The 6696-nt window shown below is 39.0% G+C and overlaps 1 pseudogene; it reads left to right on the forward strand.

Moving 5' to 3' along the window:
• Positions 1-5419: 5419 nt before the first annotated feature.
• On the forward strand, positions 5420-6428 carry LOC149531299 (putative F-box protein At2g36090; annotated as a pseudogene).
• Positions 6429-6696: the final 268 nt, after the last annotated feature.

The following is a 6696-nucleotide window of genomic DNA, read 5'->3' on the forward strand; positions in this document are numbered from 1 at the left end:
TTGAGGTTCTTGACAATATGGTTATCGAAGACAATATTTTTGCAAAGGCTTAGGGTGTAGCTATTGGTTCAGAGGGGAGGAATTCTACTCTTAGTGACAACTAGGATGTTATAGTTCAGCATATGCCAGAGACTTCTAGTGGCCCTGAGTCTGGTGCCCTTGTGGTTTCTCCTGCTCCATAGGAAAAGGATGTTCTTCTAGAATATTTAGTTAAAGATGTGTTTGCCTCTGGTAAAGTAATGGGATCTTCTCTTGCTTTGTGCCTGATGCAAAGATCATTTAAGAAAGTCTCTTTTACTACTCCCTCAAGATTGTAGGATCAGGAAAAAATTAAACTTATAGGAGATTTATTGGTAGAGTTTGGGGTTGTCAAGACCTTGGATGAGCATTTTCCCCACTCTACTCAATGATTATTCTCTCATGGAATGTGAAGGGGTTAAATAGCATCCCCAGACAAAAAGCTATTCAGAATCTTGTGGTGGAGCATTATTTGGATATCCTTTGTATCCAGAAGACCAAGCTTTCAGTGGACTCCATGTTTAGATGTGCTCCTAACATTTGGTTTCTAGGCCAATGTCAATGTATTGGTTCTTTGGAGAGCTCTAGTGGTCTTGCCATCAGCTAGGATCCTAGGAAAGTTATGCCACTTTACTGGGTCTCTGGCCTCTCAGCTCTTTCAATGGTTGCTTCCTCTCTAGAGACTGAAGAGATTATTCTTTTTACTAATGTGTATGATCCTATTGATCTCCCTGGCAAGTATATGCTCTGGGATGATATTAAGCATGTCAAAAGTTGTCATCCTTTCTTGCCTTGGATTTTGGCTAGAGACTTCAACTCTATTCTTAGTTTAGAGGAGAAGAGGGGTGGGCTAGCTTGCTTGGGTCCTTCTTCTGAGCTTCTTTGACAAAATATTGATATTTTACATCTCTCTAATGTCAAACCTCTTAATGGGCTCCTTAATTGGAACAATCAAAAGGTTGGAAATGATGCTATCTCAGAATGCTTGGACAGGTTCCTTGTTTCCTGCTTTTGAAATTCTAGTTCTCTTTCGCTTTCTTCTGAAATTCTTGATTAGAGAGGTTCTAACCATTGGCCTATTAAGCTCACAGCTAGTTATGTTGCTATCCCCAAGAACCGTCCCTTTAAGTTCCAGCTGATGTGGTGTCGAGAATCTTCTCTTCATGACTTAATGGCTCACTGGTGGAGACAAGGAGGCCCTACCTATGGCACTGCTATGTTCTACTTCTCTAAAAAACTTCAATTTGTTAAAAAGAAGTTGAAGCATTGAAATAGGAATTGTTTTGGTAATCAACATATTATGAAGAAGAGGGCTCAAGATTGTCTTGATGTTATTACCAGGCAGATTCAAGATCTGGGTTTTTCAGAAGCTCTTGGCATTGCAGAGTCCTGAGTTTTTGTTGATTTAGTTGAGCAGGATCTTAGAGAAGAAATTTATTGGAAATAGAAGGCTTGAGTTGTCTGGCTTCAAGAAGGGGACAAGAACACTGCATTTTTCCATAAATCTGTGCAAGCTCGATGTAACAGGAGTTACATTTCTTCTTTTGTTACTTCTGATGGGATGCATCTGACTTCTTGTCAAGCTATTTCTAGCGAAGCTATTTAGTTTTACTCTGCTCTTTTTCCAGATGATTTACCTCCAACAGAGATTGAGGAGAATATTATCTTGTCTTGTATTCCCTCTGTTGTGACTAGGGAGATGAATGATTCTCTTATGAGGCCAATTAGTATGTCTGAATTAGAGGGGGTGGTCTTCAGCTTGCAGAAGGGCAAAGCTCCGAGGCCGGATGGCTTCCCTGTTGAATTATTTCAAGAATTTTGGGATATTATCAATCATGACCTTTTGGATGTGGTTTAGGAGTACTTTTCCAACAAATAAATGCTTCGGGCCTTGAATGCTAATTTCTTAGTCCTTATTCCAAAGAAGGAAGAGGCTCATCAGCTGGACTTTTTTAGGCCTATTGCTCTTTGTAATGTGGTTTATAAAATCATCACTAAGCTCCTAGCAGAGAGGCTTAAAGTTTTCCTTCCTATGGTTATCTCTGAGGAACAAGGGGGTTTTGTTGCAGGAAATTTTTTTTTGGATTGGATGGTTTTGCTTCTGAAGCTATTCACTCTATGTGTACTTCCAAGGAACGTGCTATGTTTATTAAGCTTGATATGGCTAAGGCTTATGATAGAGTCAATTGGGATTTCTTGCAGAAAGATCTTCTTGCTTTTGGTTTCAGTCAAGATTGGGTTAGATGGGCTCTTAGTTGTGTTACTACTCCTTCCTTCTCAGTCCTTCTTAATGGTGAACCGACAGAGCTTTCTGGGGCTTCTAGAGGTCTTCGTCAGGGAGATCTCATCTCACCTTATTTGTTTATCATTATGGCTGAGGGACTTGGTATACTTCTCAAGTTTCATCTTTCCCAAAATTTGATTCAAGGATGGCAATGGGGAAATGGTATGCCTGCTCTTTCTCACCTTCAGTTTGTTGATGATACTGCCCTTGCTGGGAGAGCTCAGATTCGGGAAGCTAAAGCCTTTCGGCTCACCTTGGATACTTATTTGTCTATCTTTGGACAGAAAATTAATGACCACAAGTCCTCTATTTTTTTCTTCAACACTCCTTAGCCGATCCAGCAGAGGATTGCTAATATCTTGAAATTTTATATTGTGTCTCTTCCTATGACTTACTTGGGGGTCCCTATTGTGGTGGGTAGACAACCTAGGCTTTTCTGGCAAAGCTTGCTTGACAAAATTTGACAAAGGGTCAATAATTGGACTCACAAGTGGCTCTCTACTACTGGTAGGGTGACACTCCTTCAATCTATAATTCAGGCTCTTCCCATATACAGAAGCATGGTTTAGGCTGCCATGGTGTATTTTCTTAAAGAATTTGATGCCCTCTCTTGTCAATTTATTTGGAGTGGCAATTTGCAACATACTAAATGGAGCCTCATCAATTGGGATACTCTTTGTAGGTCAAAAAAGGAAGGACGTCTTGGCCTTCGGTTTGCTATCTTGTGCAGTCAAGCTCTTGCTGCCAAGCTCTATTGGTGTTGGTGTACTAGTCAGTCTCATCTTTGGGCCCATATCCTATCACACAAGTATTTACCTGGTGTTGAACCTTCAGAAGTTTCCAAGTTTTCTCAGATTGGTGCTCACCTAGTGAACAGAAGTTTATTTTGGATCTGCAACAAAGGCACTGAGGCTCTATTTTGGAGTGATTCTTGGAATGGGCATCCTCCTCTCCTTTCCTCTCATCCTCACTTGTAGGCTCTTTGTGATTCTTTCCTTTCTGCTAGATGGAATAAGGTGGCTCATTATAAGGAGGCTTTTAACCTAGGCCTTGCTGTGGGTTATAGATGAAAGAATTCTTCTGATTGGCCTCTGTGTGGCTCACTGGGAGATCAGTTGGAACTATCTTAGATATTGGCTTCTAGGGAGTGTACCTCATTGCAAGAACCTGATGTTTTGGCTTGGGGAGGTGCTTCTTCTGGCAAGTATTCTATTTCTTCTGGGTACCTTGCACTAATGAAGCAACTTTTTGGTGAGGTGGAGGTCTCTTGGTGGAAGAAAGTTTGGAATAGTTTTTCATGGCCTAAGTGTAACTTTTTCCTTTGGATTTTGGTTTACAATCATTGTCTCACTTGGGATAATCTCTGCAAGTGAGGCTTCCAGGGGCCTTCCATCTATGTTCTCTACCACAATAGTGAAGAGACTGTATCTCACCTTTTTTTGCAGTGCCCCTTTGTCAAACAGATTTGGCACCTTTGGTGGAGTGTGTGGGGATGCATGTGCTAGGATGTGTCCTCTTTGTCTGAATTCTAAGACTGTTTGGGCCATTCCCCTTCCAGGACTTCTTTTCTTCAAGTTGCTTGGACTATCGGCCCTTCCCTTATTTTATGGCATGTTTGGCTTGAGAGGAATAGGAGGATCTTTCATGATTTGCAGTTTGAGATCCGGCAGCTATGGGGGAGAATTGTTAATTCTCTTCAGGAAACACTCATTGCCAAATGTGACATCAGTGGGGGTTTGGATCCTATTGATGTTGGTATATACTCTCACCTCTCCTTTCCTCTTCAGGGCTGCACTCCCTCAATCCCCCACACCCGCTCTGGGAATAGAGCTAAGAAACACTCTTAGCGTGTTAATCATCAGGGACGTTGGTCTCTTCCTGAGGTGGGCACTCTTAAAATCAACACTAATGGTTTTTCTAGGGGAAATCTTGGTCTGCCTAGTATTGGGGGAGTTGGGCGTGATAGTTCTGGTGATATCCAGTTTCTGTTTTCTATATACAAGGGTTACCATACTAATAACCTCATGGAAGCCCTAGCTATCTTGGTTGTAGTGAAAAAATGTTGTCTACATGGCTGGAAAAGAATCATCTATGAGATTGACTCACAGGTGGTTGTGAACTTATTGCATAATAGGAACCTTATGCATATGGATTGGCATTTGGCTCTTGTTATTCAACAAATCATTCCGTTATGCAATTCTTTGGATTATGTTTCCTTTATGCATATCCCTCGTGTGTGGGATGGTGTGGCTAATTGTCTGGCTAAATGGGCCTCTGAGTAGGGGTCAGCTTGGAACATTCTTGATCTTAGGATGCTTCCCCTTGATTTATCTTAGATGCTGGTTCAACTTGTGGACCAAGATAAAGCTATGTAGTTCTCTTTGTTTCTTGTGTTGTTCAGCTCTTTTTGATAGTCAATAAAATTTTTACCCCTCTTTTAGTCATTCAGTTTTTAAATAAACAAACATGTTTGAATCTTTGGTAGAAGCTACCCATTCCCTCTCCATCTAAATGCTCTAAATGCTCAGTGTTAGCAATTTACATGCCCACATCTGTCCTGAAATAGTTTGTGTACCCCTTCAAACCACAAAAAATCTGTGCAAAAACACCATCAATTTTAAAATGCAACTAGTAATGTCAGAACTAGGAGATTAGATGAAGCTCGTGTCAATGAAACTAGCCCCAACCCATATTATTCGAATTATTTCAATTTACAAACTAAAACTACATTTCATTATTTTTACATATATGCGATATTCTAAGTTTGAATGTCTAAATTCTAAATTTTGACAATAAAAAACTTCAGTTTTAAAATAGACAAAAAATTGAATCCATTAATGATATTAGAACGATAGAGATGCATGGTGGCGAATACTAAGATTGTCGGTCGAATACATTTTGGCGCCTATTAGATATTGGCGTAAGGAATCTGATCTCGTAATTCTTAAGATGGCCTTCTATTCATGCTGTGAAACATTAATCTGATCTCTATGGACAAAACAATTCTTCTGAAGTGATGTAATGCACACGTCACAATATTGATTAAATATGTTATATTTATAGAGAGCTAATCAGGCATAGAAATTTGACTTGCAGTGGATATTGAGTGTAAGAGGAATGTCTCTGAGCAGTGATATTGTTAAAAAAAATCTAAAAGAGACTGGACGGCACCACTCTTGCAAGAGCAGAATGTTGCAGCTCTGATATGAAGTCAATTGTTAAGAAACAAGGCCTCTAGGAGGATGCTTGTTCTTCACTTTGGCCTTCAACAAAAAATGATGAGGTTAAACAATTGATTTATTCCTTGGGTGGCTTCAACAAGTTCTATGCAGATTTTTTTTCCCTCGTCGATATTTCCTAGCAAGATTGTCAAGAAATTTTCAATCTTTTTGAGGAAGATGATGAAGTTTCTCTATTCGATTTTGTCTGTGTTGTAGACATTCATTACAACAATGAATCTGTTTACTCCAAAATTGTCATGAAAATTCTAGCTGAAGATGATATCATAGATTGTGGGTCATCCATAGTGTTTCCATTGGTGATAGATATTCCTTGTAATTCTAATGGCACACTCGTTTCAATATCAACTAATGGGGAGAAAGATTTAAAGAGATTCATATTTTTGGGTAATTTGAGCCTCAGTTGGATTCTCATCAATAGAAGAACAAAGGATGTTGTTAATCTTTCAAGTTGGAGGCCTCTAGAAGTACAGAAGCAGAATTGGGGCTCTAATAATGATTTTACAATTAGGTTTGGATCCATTCTGCCTAGTCATGATACTTTGCCTTTAAAATTAGCAGCATGTAGTATTCTGGTTAAACGCACATTTTCTGTGAGCAAGGAGGATAATTATTTGCAGATAAGTAGGATTAGTCTTGAACTGGAGAACATGATGGGTTGTCAAGTGAATGCAAGAGAAGGTGTTTTAGCTTTACAGAGAATAGTTAAGTGAGGTAAGAGAAGTAAGAATTATGAATGAGTAATAAAGAATTGTTATGATGTCTTGGAAATACAGAATGATTTCATGGAGGAAAATTTGGGAGGTAAAGGTCACTTGAATCCCTTTTGCATGATATTTTCAATTGGCTTAGCAATTATGTCTTGGTACTATTTCTTCGAGACATAATTGAGATATGGAGCCGCTAAATTTCATGTTTATATCATTTTTATTGCATAATATGCAATCGAAAATGTCTAACTGGATATCCTCTGCATCAGATATTTTCAGAGAGTTTTAGCAATTGCAATTGAAGTGTAATACCAAAATATAGATGATATATAAACTTAATTTTTTATTCCCCACTTTCTAGTATGTTTCAACACAGACCAAGTTTAAAAAATTTACAAGGAGACCGACTTTACGGTCATGATTTTTCATCAAGCATCTTCTTGGA

This window comes from Cupressus sempervirens, chromosome 11 (genome assembly GCF_028749045.1).
Source record: "Cupressus sempervirens isolate cs-2001-9-10 chromosome 11, ASM2874904v1, whole genome shotgun sequence".
Lineage (NCBI taxonomy): Eukaryota > Viridiplantae > Streptophyta > Pinopsida > Cupressales > Cupressaceae > Cupressus > Cupressus sempervirens.